The sequence below is a fragment of the Chiloscyllium punctatum genome, chromosome 15, assembly GCF_047496795.1.
Source record: "Chiloscyllium punctatum isolate Juve2018m chromosome 15, sChiPun1.3, whole genome shotgun sequence".
Classification (NCBI taxonomy): Eukaryota; Metazoa; Chordata; class Chondrichthyes; order Orectolobiformes; family Hemiscylliidae; genus Chiloscyllium; species Chiloscyllium punctatum.
In genome coordinates this window covers 55,974,943-55,990,583 of record NC_092753.1, presented here as the reverse complement: position 1 = coordinate 55,990,583, position 15,641 = coordinate 55,974,943, and positions in this window count along the sequence as shown.

Below are 15,641 nucleotides of genomic sequence, written 5' to 3'. Positions count from 1 at the left end.
TCCTTCCTGGTGAATACAAATGCAAAGTACTCATTAAGGACCTCAGCTATTTCCTCTGGCTCTATGCATAAATTCTGTCCTTTGTCCTCTTTGCCTTGCTACTCTCTTGCTATTAATATAGGTATAAAATGCTTTGGGGTTCTCTTTAATCCCACTTGCCAAGGATGTTTCATGGTGTCTTTGAGACCTCCTAGTTCTTGAAGTTCTTTCCTGCTTCCTTTATAATACTCAAAGGCCGGATTTCAGTTTCCTCAACTTTGCAAATGTTTCCTTTGTGTTTTCGACTAATCTTTCAAAATCTCTTATTATTCTGGGTTCCCAAACCTTGCCATTTATATCTTTCATCTTCACAGGAACGTGCTCGGTCTGAACTTTCATCAATTGGCCTTTAAAAGATTTCCACGTCTTTTACCTCCGAGCAGCTGACCTCAATCAAATTTTCCCAGTTCTTGCCGAATACAGTTGTAATTAGCCTTTCATCCGAGGACCAGTCCTATCCTTATCCAGATCTAAATTATGAGCAGTTTTCAAAATGTTCACCCACTGAAAGTTTGATCACCTGGCCCAACTCATTCCCAACACAAAGTTTAATAATTATATCACTTAAAAGACATTTGGATAAGTACATGAATGGGAAAGGTTTGGATGAATATTGCACAGGAACAGGCAGGAGGGACTAGTTTAGTTTGGGGTTATGTTCGGCATGGATTGGTTGGACCAAAGGGTTTGTTTCCATGCTGTATAACTCGATGACTCTAAGGAACTTTTCCTTCCTACCAGAAACATATAAAAGGGAAGGGCTGTATTAAACTTTGTGTTGGGAATGAGTTGGGCCAGGTGATCAAACTTTCAGTGGGTGAACATTTTGAAAACTGCTCATAATTTAGATCTGGATAAGGATAGGACTGGTCCTCGGATGAAAGGCTAATTACAACTGTATTCGGCAAGAACTGGGAAAATTTGATTGAGGTCAGCTGCTTGGAGGTAAAAGACATGGAAATCTTTTAAAGGCCAATTGATGAAAGTTCAGACCGAGCACGTTCCTGTGAAGATGAAAGATATAAATGGCAAGGTTTGGGAACCCAGAATAATAAGAGATTTTGAAAGATTAGTCGAAAACACAAAGGAAACATTTGCAAAGTTGAGGAAACTGAAATCTGGCCTTTGAATATTATAAAGGAAGCAGGAAAGAACTTCAAGAACTAGGAGCTCTCAAAGACACCATGAAATGTCCTTGACAAGTGGGATTAAAGAGAACCCCAAAGCATTTTATACCTATATTAATAGCAAGAGAGTAGCAAGGCAAAGAGGACAAAGGACAGAATTTATGCATAGAGCCAGAGGAAATAGCTGAGGTCCTTAATGAGTACTTTGCATTGTTATTTTAATGTGGAAGGCCTCATTATGTTAGTTATAATCTAATAAGGCCGCATCCAAGAACCTTATATATTCTTCAAAGTTCACATTATTTTGTTAAAATCTAGCTATTATGTACTAACTAAAAAAAAGTTAATTCTAAAGTTAACTAACCTTTTAATGACTTTGTTGTGACTGCTTTTTGTAGGAAAGCATTTGAATATTTGGTTGCAGCATGGAGGTCTGCAATTTTAGCTGATCCTCTAGATAGGTATCCGTCATTTGTGACTTAAGGACATCGTGATTTTGGTTAAGTAGGAGAATGTGGATTCGCAGCAATAAGTGGTTGAAAAGCAAGAAAGCATTTCTTGTGCATGTTGCCGAAGGCATGGGTATTCTATTGCATTTTTCCATATTTCAATCGGATCTTTCTTAGCGTCAAGTAAGGACTTTAAAACGTCATCTTCTGAGAGCTCAATCAATTCCATCTGTAGTTTTTTAGGGGCCTTGGAGACATCAACTAGGTGAGGCTGAAATGCTAATTTGAGTGTGATGTCATGATTCTCAAAGTCAGAGAAGCTTTCATTGTATTCTCCAATTAATAAGTCTATAACAGCTGTGTATTCTTCAAATGATTTGTAAGCATCCTCCTATTCATCAATGACCTTTGCTAACTGGGGAAAATGTTCATCCGAAAAATAAAAGATTTGTTCTGCAAAATTTGGATTCATTCAAAAGGCAACACACAATGGCCTTCAGGACACAGGTTCCCCACCCCTGCTCTAAGTAATATCTACTATGCATAAAAGGGAACCAGTAGATTTACTATATACTTAAACTTCCAGAAGACAATTGGTACAGTGCACAAAGGATTATTTTGGAAAATAAAAGCTCATGGTGTATTGGCATAGCATACTTTTGGCATACTAACATGAATAGGAGATTGACCGGCTTACAGGAAAGAGAGTAGACAAATGTGGGTCTTTTTAAGGTGGGCAAGAGATAAGGGGTAGTGCCCAGGAATCCGTGCAGGGGCTTCAATTTTTACAGTGTATATAAATTGTTATTGTCATGATCTTGGACCAGAGGCTGTCTGAGAGCCTTTGGAATGTCAGACCTGATGATGTGTAAAGGAGGCTTCAAATGGATGAACCTTAAAGGAAAAGATACACATGTAATCTTCTGATAATTATCTCAGACTGTGAACCATGATTAGACAAGATATAAGTGCATGATGATAGAAACATCTTGACTCTTACCTTTTCAAGTATACACAACAACACAAGAAGTCATCTGTGTATGCCAGTGGAAGAAAGTGAGGTAGCGAGCTGACGTCCTCCAGAGTTGGTGTGTTCAAGCATTCAAGTGCTGTGCAGGTCACAATCGAAGAATCATTCATTGGTCACCTGTGCATTACAGGTAAATGACTCTCTTTCTCATTCTGAGTGCTAGGAGCCAGCCAGCCAGAAACTCAGTTAAAAACAAGGACAAAAGGCAAGACCAAGAATCCTGAAATTAACTAACAACTCCTCATGATTACCTGAAGAGATTGGTTCATATATCTTTTAGTTTTTATTTTGTTTTGGGGAACATACTTCTCCTTTCTCATTTCTAACCTGAGTGAAGATGTTGGTCAGTTCGCTGAGTCGGTTGATTTTTCTGCAAATGTTTTGTCTCCCGAATGGGTGACATCCTCAGTGCTGTGTAGCCCCTTTGGATGAAGTGTTGTTGTTGTGACTTGCCCAGGACTTATATAGTTCTGTCTGTCATGGTGACTGGTTTGGTGAACTGACCGACAACTTCAAACATAACCGAGCTATAGGTCTTCACAGAAACCTTCGCAGGGCAGCATTTTGCCTCAGTGGTTAGCACTGCTGCCTCACAGTGCCAGGGGTCTGGGTATGATTCCAGCCTCAGGTGACTGTCTGTGTGGAATTTGTACATTGTCTGTGGGTTTCCTTCCATAATCCAGAGATGTGCCGGTTAGGTGAATTGGCCAGCTAAATTGCCCAAAGTTTTCAGGGATGTGTAGGTTAGGTGCATTAGTCAGGGGTAAATATAGGGGATTGAGTCTGAATGGGTTACTCATCAGAGGATCAGTGTGCACTTGTTGGGTTGAAGGGCCTGTTTCCACACTGTAGGGATTCTATGAATCTGAGTGATTGATTCATCTTCCATATTATAATGAATAAACTAATTATTTTGTTAACTCAAAAGACCCTGGTTAAATTAACTCCTTTTAAATTTGGCCTGGGAGAAAGCAATCCACAAGGGAAGGATGTTTAAAAATTAGTCTTCTTGCAACTGACTAAGGGTGTGGATGAATAGGGAAGGGAAGCTAGTTCATCCCCCTCACCTGGGAGTGTCATGATAAGCTGGAACTGTTAGAATTTGAGGAACTTCACCCAAAGTCTGCTCAAAACAATGAGAAGGGATGGAAGGCATGGTCGCTAAACTTGCTGATGACACAAAGACAAGCAGAAAAGGAAATTGTGAAAAGGTCATCGGGAGGTGACAAAGGGAAAGATAAGTTAAGTTAGAAAAAGGGGAAATGGAATATAATATGGAAAAATGGGAAATTGGCAAAAAGAAACTGTTGGGTCATGAGTCTTTGAAACTTCCTTCCTCATGAAGGAGATGATGGCCCAATGGTATTATTGCTGGTCTGTTAATCCAGAGACCCAGGTAAGGTCCCGGGATCCTGGGTTCGAACCTTGCCACAAGCGATGGTGGACTTTGAATTCAATAAGCATCTGGAATCGAGTCTTATGATGACCATGATTCTGTTGTTAATTGTCTGGAAAAACCCATTTGCTTCACTAATGTCCTGTAGGGAAGGAAACTGTTGGTCTAACCTACATGTGAATCCAGACCCCAGTAATGTGGCTGACTCTTAACTGATCTCTGGGCAATGAATGTTGGCTTAGCCAATGATGCCATCATCCCCTGAATGAAAAAAAAAGTGAGATGTTGGAAGAAGCATTTTTTGACTATTGTTAAGGTAGAGATGAATAGATTCTTGAAAGTATCTGTGTCAAAAGTTATTGGGGGCAGCAGGATTATGGAGTAATCAGATCAGCCAAGACCTTATTGAGTAATGGAGAATGTTTGAGAGGCCCAATGCTCTACTCCTGCTTCTAATCTGGTTGCTTGTACATTCACTTATAACAATCATCAGGGGAAGAGGATTACTTAGTCCCAAATAGCTTGTTGGATATTGCCTTTGGTGTTGAGGTGCAGAGAGGGAGGATGTGAGGCCAGGCACAGCAGCCCAGCTGCTGGAGCAGAAAGATGCAGGAAACTGGGGTGGTGCTCTCAGACCTTCCCATTCCACCACAGATCACAACACAGGCTCCAGCCACATTTCCACCAACAGGAAGCTCCAGTGCCATGTATCAGAACCCATGCATCCTTTCCTGTTGTCCTTGGGTGAGGCTGGAACCTATTAGCTAGTTGGTGCACATCACATTCAGAATCAGAGGGTGCCAGGAACCCATGGGAGTGAGAAATGGCATGTCCTCCCCATTCGCCCACTCCCACACAGTGGGTTTGGTGACTCAGTGGGGTATTTAACGAGCTGGGAGATTGGGAAGTGGGGACTCTGCTGTATCCAGCCTGACAGTCTGCAGTAGGAAGTCTCATGCAGGGCCAGAATGGTGTACAGCAATGAAGAGGGACTCAGCCTGGCAAAGGGGCGTGTGGATGGTGGGAGAGGGACTCATCACACACGGACCAACAAAAACACACCGGTGTGAGGTTGCTCACAGACCCCTGCTGTTGGGGTGTGCACTTTCAAATACCAGGAGGTGAATCTCACAAATGGCCATGTCCAAGTGAATTCCGATCACCAGTGTATTCCTACTCAGAAACCAATAGATTCGTCGTCCAACATTCCAGTCTACCAGATATCACACTGCAATGATCAGCAGCTACACTGTGAACAAAGAGAGCTCAGATTAAAGCAGCGAGTCAATGCAGTCATACCCTTCACTGGTTACAATGGAAAAGACCAAGATTTTTTATTTTCAGTCTGCCTTATACATGAGGGGAATCTTGAAGTACCTCAGTAGGTGCTGAGACCACAGTACCTGTTGCAGTTGAATGCAAAACTGCATCAGGAAAATAAGTCAGTGTGCATCACACAAACTTGAATTACTGTGGGCAAAAACTTAAATCATAAACTTCTCACAGGAACAACTCAGAAATCATTCTTCTAAAAAAAGGGGAAAAGTTCTCATGGACTATTCAGCTTCAAATGATTGCATGTGAAGAATTTAAATGCATTTAACCAAACATAGCTAACTAGTGTTAGCTGTTGCAAAATGGAGCAAACAGGTAACAGCAGGAGGAAAGAGAGCAGAGCACTGAATGTAGAGGCCATCATGGTGATAATGAATACATCATTGAGTGCGATGGTGAATACATTACAGAGAGAGACAGTGAATACAGCACGGAATGGGTCAATCAATGCAGCACTGAGAAAGGACAATCAACATAGCACTGAGTGGGATGGAGAATACACCACTGAGTGGGACACTGAATAGGGCACTGAGTGGGACAGTAAATGCAGCACTGAGTGGGATGGTGAATACAAGACTGAATGGAACAGCGAATACAGCATTGAGTGGGACAGTAAATGCAGCACTGAGCGGGACAGTGAATACAGCACTTACTGTGACTGTGAATATAGCATTGAGTGGGATGGTGAATACAGCACTGAGTGGGACAGTGAATACAGCATTGAGTGGGTCAATCAATGCAGCTCAGCGCTGTATTCACAATCCCACTCAGTGCTGTATTCACAATCCCACTCAGTGCTGTATTCACAATCCCACTCAGTGCTGTATTCACTGTCCCACTCAGTGCTGTATTCAGTGTCCAATCCAAAACTGTATTCAGCATCCCAATCAGTGCTGTTTTCATCGTCTCATTCTGTGCTGTATTCAGTGTCCCGCTCAGTTCCGCATTCACCGTCCAGCGCAGTGCTGCATTCACCATCCAACTCACTGCTGTATTCACAATCCTACTCAGTGCTGTATTCACTCTCCCGCTCAGTGCTGGATTCACAATGAACACAGCATTGAGCAGGAGAGTGAATACAGCACCGAGTGGGAAAGCAAATACAGCACTGAGTGGGACGGTGAAAAAAGCACTAAGCGGGACAGTGAAAAGAGCACTGAATGGGACAGTAAGTACCACACTGAGTAGGACATTGAATAGAGCACTGAGTGGAACGCTGAATACAGCACTGAGGGGGACAGTGAATACAGCACTGAGTGGGATAGGAGATAAAGCACTGAAGAGGACAGGAGATTAAGCACTGAGTGGGACAGGAGATAAAGCACTGAAGAGGACAGGAGGTAATGCACTGAGCAGGACAGTGAAACAGCACTGAGAGGGACAGTGAAAACAGCACTGAGGGGCATAGTGAATACAGCACTGAGCATGACAGTAAATACAGCACTGCGTGGGATGGTGAATACAGCTCTGAGTGGGATGGTGAATACAGCTCTGAGCGGGAGAGTGAATACAGCACTGAGTGAGAGAGTGAATACAGCACTGAGTGAGAGAGTGAATACAGCACTGAGTGGGACAGTGAATACAGCACTGAGTGGGACAGTGAATACAGCACTGAGTGGGACAGTGAGTGTAGCACTGAGCGGGACACTGAATACAGCACTGAGTGGGACAGTGAATACAGCACTGAGTGGGACAGTGAATACAGCACTGAGTGGGACAGTGAGTGTAGCACTGAGCGGGACACTGAATACAGCACTGAGTGGGACAGTGAATACAGCACTGAGTGGGACAGTGAATACAGCACTGAGTGGGACAGTGAATACAGCACTGAGTGGGACAGTGAATACAGCACTGAGTGGGACAGTGAATACAGCACTGAGTGGGACAGTGAGTGTAGCACTGAGCGGGACACTGAATACAGCACTGAGTGGGACAGTGAATACAGCACTGAGTGGGACAGTGAATACAGCACTGTGTGGGACAGTGAGTGTAGCACTGAGCGGGACACTGAATACAGCACTGAGTGGGACAGTGAATACAGCACTGAGTGGGACAGTGAATACAGCACTGAGTGGGACAGTGAATACAGCACTGAGTGGGACAGTGAATACAGCACTGAGTGGGACAGTGAATACAGCACTGAGTGGGACAGTGAGTGTAGCACTGAGCGGGACACTGAATACAGCACTGAGTGGGACAGTGAATACAGCACTGAGTGGGACAGTGAATACAGCACTGAGTGGGACAGTGAGTGTAGCACTGAGCGGGACACTGAATACAGCACTGAGTGGGACAGTGAATACAGCACTGAGTGGGACAGTGAATACAGCACTGAGTGGGACAGTGAATACAGCACTGAGTGGGACACTGAATACAGCACTGAGTGGGACAGTGAATACAGCACTGAGTGGGACAGTGAATACAGCACTGAGTGGGACAGTGAATACAGCACTGAGTGGGACAGTGAGTGTAGCACTGAGTGGGACACTGAATACAGCACTGAGTGGGACAGTGAATACAGCACTGAGTGGGACAGTGAATACAGCACTGAGTGGGACAGTGAATGCAGCACTGAGTGGGACAGTGAATACAGCACTGAGTGGGACACTGAATACAGCACTGAGTGGGACAGTGAATACAGCTCTGAGCGGGACACTGAATACAGCACTGAGTGGGACAGTGAATACAGCACTGAGTGGGACAGTGAATACAGCACTGAGTGGGACAGTGAATACAGCACTGAGTGGGACAGTGAGTGTAGCACTGAGCGGGACACTGAATACAGCACTGAGTGGGACAGTGAATACAGCACTGAGTGGGACAGTGAATACAGCACTGAGTGGGACAGTGAATACAGCACTGAGTGGGACAGTGAGTGTAGCACTGAGCGGGACACTGAATACAGCACTGAGTGGGACAGTGAATACAGCACTGAGTGGGACAGTGAATACAGCACTGAGTGGGACAGTGAATACAGCACTGAGTGGGACAGTGAATACAGCACTGAGTGGGACAGTGAGTGTAGCACTGAGCGGGACACTGAATACAGCACTGAGTGGGACAGTGAATACAGCACTGAGTGGGACAGTGAATACAGCACTGAGTGGGACAGTGAGTGTAGCACTGAGCGGGACACTGAATACAGCACTGAGTGGGACAGTGAATACAGCACTGAGTGGGACAGTGAATACAGCACTGAGTGGGACAGTGAATACAGCACTGAGTGGGACACTGAATACAGCACTGAGTGGGACAGTGAATACAGCACTGAGTGGGACAGTGAATACAGCACTGAGTGGGACAGTGAATACAGCACTGAGTGGGACAGTGAGTGTAGCACTGAGTGGGACACTGAATACAGCACTGAGTGGGACAGTGAATACAGCACTGAGTGGGACAGTGAATACAGCACTGAGTGGGACAGTGAATGCAGCACTGAGTGGGACAGTGAATACAGCACTGAGCGGGACAGTGAATACAGCACTGAGTGGGACAGTGAATGCAGCACTGAGTGGGACACTGAATACAGCACTGAGCGGGACAGTGAATACAGCACTGAGTGGGACAGTGAATACAGCACTGAGTGGGACAGTAAATACCGCACTGAGTGGGACAGTGAATACAGCACTGAGTGGGACAGTGAATACAGCACTGAGTGGAACAGTGAATACAGCACTGAGTGGGACAGTGAATACAGCACTGAGTGGGACAGTAAATACCGCACTGAGTGGGACAGTGAATACAGCACTGAGTGGGACATTGAATACAGCACTGAGTGCGACAGTGAATACAGCACTGAGTGGGACAGTGAATACAGCACTGAGTGGAACAGTGAATACAGCACTGAGTGGGACAGTGAATACAGCACTGAGTGGGACAGTAAATACCGCACTGAGTGGGACAGTGAATACAGCACTGAGCGGGACATTGAATACAGCACTGAGTGGGACAGTGAATACAGCACTGAGTGGGACAGTGAATACAGCACTGAGTGGGACAGTAAATACCGCACTGAGTGGGACATTGAATACAGCACTGAGTGGGAGAGTGAATACAGCACTGAGTGGGACAGTGAATACAGCACTGGGGGGGATGGTGAATACAGCACTGTGTGGGACGGTGAATACAGCACTGTGTGGGACGGTGAATACAGCACTGTGTGGGACGGTGAATACAGCACTGTGTGGGACGGTGAATACAGCACTGTGTGGGACGGTGAATACAGCACTGTGTGGGACGGTGAATACAGCACTGACTGGGATTGTGAATACAGTACTGAGGGGGATAGTGAATACAGCCCTGACTGGGACAGTGAATACAGCACTGAGGGGGATAGTGAATACAGCACTGAGTGGGACAGTAAATACCACAGAGGTAAAAACAATGACTGCAGATGCTGGAAAGCAAATACTGGATTAGTGGTGCTGGAAGAGCACAGCAGTTCAGGCAGCATCCAACGAGCAGCAAAATCGACGTTTCGGGCAAAAGCATTTCATCAGGAAATAGCGCACTGAGTGGGACAGCGAATACAGCACTGAGCGGAACATTGAATACAGCCCTGTTTGGAACAGGAAATACAGCACTGAGTGGGACGGTGCATACAGCCCTGACTGGGACAGCGAATACAGCACTGTGTGGGACAGTGAATATGGCACTGAGTGGGACAGTGAATACAGCACTGACTTGGATTGTGAATACTGCACTGAGGGGGATAGTGAATACAGCATTGAGTGGGACAGTAAATACCGCACTGAGTGGGACAGTGAATACAGCACTGAGCGGGACATTGAATACAGCCCTGATTGGAACAGTAAGTACAGCACTGAGTGGGACAGTGAATACAGCAGTGAGTGAGACAGTGAATACAGCACTGAGCGGGACGGTGAATACAGCACTGAGTGGGTCGGTGAATACAGCACAGTGTGGGGCGGTGAATACAGCACTGAGAGGGACAGTAAATACAGCACTGACTGGGACAGCGAATACAGCATTGAGTGGGACAGTGAATACAGCATTGAGTGGGACGGTGAATACAGCACTGAATGGGACAATGAATACAGCCCTGACTGGGACAGCGAATAGAGCCCTAAGTGGGACAGTGAAAACAGCACTGAGGGAGATAGTGAATACAGCACTGAGTGGGACAGTAAATACCGCACTGAGGGGAGACTGGGCGCCTCCTAGCAGAGCGCTTTAGGGAACATCTCCGAGACACCCGCACCAATCAACCAAATCGCCCAGTGGCCCAACATTTCAACTCCCCCTCCCACTCTGCCGAGGACATGGAGGTCCTGGGCCTCCTTCACCGCCGCTCCCTCACCACCAGACGCCTGGAGGAAGAACGCCTCATCTTCCACCTCGGAACACTTCAACCCCAGGGCATCAATGTGGACTTCAACAGCTTCCTCATTTCCCCTTCCCCCACCTCATCCTAGTTTCAAACTGCCAGCTCAGTTACTGTCTCCTTGACTTGTCCGACCTGCCTATCTTCTTTTCCACCTATCCACTCCACCCTCTCCTCCTTGACCTATCACCTTCATCTCCTCCCCCACTCACCCATTGTACTCTATGCTACTCTCTCCCCACCCCCACCCTCCTCTAGCTTATCTCTCCATGCTTCAGGCCCACTGCCTTTATTCCTGATCAAGGGCTTTTGCCTGAAACGTCGATTTCGCTGCTCGTTGGATGCTGCCTGAACTGCTGTGCTCTTCCAGCACCACTAATCCAGTATTTGGTTTTCAGCATCTGCAGTCATTGTTTTTACCTCACTGAATACAGCACTGAGTGGGACAGTGAATACAGCACTGAGAGAGTGAATACAGCACTGAGTGGGAGAGTGAATACAGCACTGAGTGGGATTGTGAATACAGCACTGAGTGGGAGAGTGAATACAGCACTGAGTGGGATTGTGAATACAGCACTGAGTGGAACAGTGAATACAGCACTGAGTGGGACACTGAATACAGCACTGAGTGAGAGAGTGAATACAGCACTGAGAGGGACCGTGAATACAACAACTGAGTGGGACTGTGAATAAAGCACTGAGAGGAACAGTGAATACAGCACTGAGTGGGAGAGTGAAAACAACACTGAGAGGGACAGTGAATACAGCACTGAGAGGAACTGTGAATGCAGCACTGAGTGGGACAGTGAATACAACACATGAGTGGGACAGTGAATACAGCAATGATTGGCACGGTGAATACAGCACTGAGTGGGACAGTAAGTACAGCCCTGACTGGGACAGCGAATAGAGCACTGAGTGGGATAGTGAATACAGCACTGAGTGAGACAGTAAATACCACAGAGGTAAAAACAATGACTGTGCAGATGCTGGAAAGCAAACACTGGATTAGTGGTGCTGGAAGAGCACAGTAGTTCAGGAAGCATCCATCGAGCAGCAAAATCGATGTTTCGGGCAAAAGCCCTTCATCAGGAAAAGCGCACTGAGTGGGACAGTGAATACAGCACTGAGTGGGACAGTGAATACAGCACTGAGGGGAGATAGTGAATACAGCACTGAGTGAGACAGTAAATACCACAGAGGTAAAAACAATGACTGCAGATGCTGGAAAGCAAATACTGGATTAGTGGTGCTGGAAGAGCACAGCAGTTCAGGCAGCATCCAACGAGCAGCAAAATCGACGTTTCGGGCAAAAGCATTTCATCAGGAAATAGCGCACTGAGTGGGACAGCGAATACAGCACTGAGCGGAACATTGAATACAGCCCTGTTTGGAACAGGAAATACAGCATTGAGTGGGACGGTAAATACAGCCCAGACTGGGACAGCGAATACAGCACTGTGTGGGACAGTGAATACAGCACTGACTTGGATTGTGAATACTGCACTGAGGGGGATAGTGAATACAGCATTGAGTGGGACAGTAAATACCTCACTGAGTGGGATTGTGAATACAGCACTGATTGGGACAGTAAATACAGCACTGAGTGGGACAGTAAATACAGCACTGAAGGGGATGATGAATACAGCTCTGTGTGGGTCGGTGAATACAGCACTGAGTGAAAAGGTGAATACAGCACTGAGAGGGACAGTAAATACAGCACTAAGCGGGAAAGTGAGTACAGCACTGAGCAGGAGAGTAAATACAGCACTGAATGGGACAGTAAATACAGCACTGATTGGGACAGTAAATACAGCACTAAGTGGGACAGTAAATACAGCACAGAGTCGGACAGTTAATACAGCGCTGAGTAGAACGTGATTACAGCACTGAGTGGGACAGTGAATACAGCACTGAAGGGGATGATGAATACAGCACTGAGGGGGATGGTGAATACAGCACTGTGTGGGACGGTGAATACAGCACTGAGGGGGGATAGTGAATACAGCACTGAGTGGGACAGTAAATACCACAGAGGTAAAAACAATGACTGCAGATGCTGGAAAGCAAATACTGGATTAGTGGTGCTGGAAGAGCACAGCAGTTCAGGCAGCATCCAACGAGCAGCAAAATCGACGTTTCAGGCAAAAGCATTTCATCAGGAAATAGCGCACTGAGTGGGACAGCGAATACAGCACTGAGCGGAACATTGAATACAGCCCTGTTTGGAACAGGAAATACAGCATTGAGTGGGACGGTAAATACAGCCCAGACTGGGACAGAGAATACAGCACTGTGTGGGACAGTGAATACAGCACTGACTTGGATTGTGAATACTGCACTGAGGGGGATAGTGAATACAGCATTGAGTGGGACAGTAAATACCTCACTGAGTGGGACAGTGAATACAGCACTGAGCGGGACATTGAATACAGCCCTGATTGGAACAGTAAGTACAGCACTGAGTGGGACAGTAAATACAGCACTGAGTGGGACAGTGAATACAGCACTGAGTGAGACAGTGAATACAGCACTGATTGGGACAGTAAATACAGCACTGAATGGGACAGTAAATACAGCACTGAGTGGGACAGTAAATACAGCACTGAGTGGGATTGTGAATACAGCACTGATTGGGACAGTAAATACAGCACTGAATGGGACAGTAAATACAGCACTGAGTGGGATTGTGAATACAGCACTGATTGGGACAGTAAATACAGCACTGAGTGGGACAGTAAATACAGCACTGAAGGGGATGATGAATACAGCTCTGTGTGGGTCGGTGAATACAGCACTGAGTGAAAAGGTGAATACAGCACTGAGAGGGACAGTAAATACAGCACTAAGCGGGAAAGTGAGTACAGCACTGAGCAGGAGAGTAAATACAGCACTGATTGGGACAGTAAATACAGCACTGAGTGGGACAGTAAATACAGCACAGAGTCGGACAGTTAATACAGCGCTGAGTAGAACGTGATTACAGCACTGAGTGGGACAGTGAATACAGCACTGAAGGGGATGATGAATACAGCACTGAGGGGGATGGTGAATACAGCACTGTGTGGGACGGTGAATACAGCACTGAGTGAGACGGTGAATACAGCACTGATTAGGACGGTGAATACAGCACTGAGCGAAAAGGTGAATACAGCACTGAGAGGGACAGTAAATACAGCACTAAGCGGGAAAGTGAATACAACACTGAGCAGGAGAGTGAATACAGCACTGAGTGGGACAGTAAATACAGCACTGAGTGGGACAGTGAATACAGACCTGACAGGGACATCGAATAGAGCACTGAGTAGGACAGTGAATACAGCACTCAGTGGGACTTTGAATACAGCACTGAGTGGGACAGTAAATATCAGCACTGAGTGGGATGGTGAATACAGCACGGAACGGGACAGTGAATACAGCACTGAGTGGGATGATGAATACAGTTTTGGACTGGCCACTGAATAGAGCAATGAGGGGGAATGTGAATTCAGCACTGAGTGGGACAGTGAATGCTGCCCTGAGTGGGACAGTGAATGCAGCACTGAGTGGGATTGTGAATACAACATTGAGTGGGATTGTAAATACAGCACTGAGTGGGACGGTGAATACAGCACTGATTGTGACGGTGAATACAGCACTGAGTGGGACAGTGAATACAGCACTGAGTGGAATTGTGAACACAACACTGAGTGCGATTTTGAATACAGCATTGAGCAGGAGAGTGAATACAGCACTGAGCAGGTGAGTGAATACAGCATTGAGTGGGAAAGTGAATACAGCACTGTGTGGGACACTGAATACAGCTATGTGCGGGAGAGTGAAAACAGCACTGAGTGGGACAGTGAATAGAGCACTGAGTGGGACAGTGAATGCTGCCCTGAGTGGGACAGTGAATGCAGCACTGAGTGCGACAGTGAATACTGCACTGAGGGGGATGGTGAATACAGCACTGAGGGGGACAGTGAATACAGCATTGTGTGGGACGGTGAATACAGCACTGAGTGGGACGGTGAATACAGCACTGAGTGAAAAGGTGAATACAGCACTGAGAGGGACAGTAAATACAGCACTGAGTGGGACAGTGAATACAGACCGGACAGGGACATCGAATAGAGCACAGAGTGGGACAGTGAATACAGCACTCAGTGGGACTTTGAATACAGCACTGAGTGGGACAGTAAATATCAGCACTGAGTGGGATGGTGAATACAGCACTGAACGGGACAGTGAATACAGCACTGAGTGGGATGATGAATACAGTTTTGGACTGACCACTGAATAGAGCACTGAGGGGGAATGTGAATTCAGCACTGAGTGGGACAGTGAATGCTGCCCTGAGTGGGACAGTGAATGCAGCACTGAGTGGGACAGTGAATACTGCACTGAGTGGGACAGTGAATGCAGCACTGAGTGGGATTGTGAATACAACATTGAGTGGGATTGTGAATACAGCACTGTGTGGGATTGTGAATACAGCACTGAGTGAGACAGTGAATACAGCACTGAGTGGGATTGTGAAAACAGCACTGAGAGGGACTGTGAATACAGCACTGAATGCGACAGTAAGTACAGCCCTGACTGGAACAGTGAATACAGCACTTAGTGGGACAGTGAATACAGCACTGAGGGGGATAGTGAATACAGCACTGAGGGGGATAGTGAATATAGCACTGAGGGGGATAGTGAATACAGCACTGAGGGGGATAGTGAATACAGCACTGAGTGGGACAGTAAATACCACAGAGGTAAAAACAATGACTGCAGATGCTGGAAAGCAAATACTGGATTAGTGGTGCTGGAAGAGCACAGCAGTTCAGGCAGCATCCAACGAGCAGCAAAATCGACGTTTCGGGCAAAAGCATTTCATCAGGAAATAGCGCACTGAGTGGGACAGCGAATATAACACTGAGCGGAACATTGA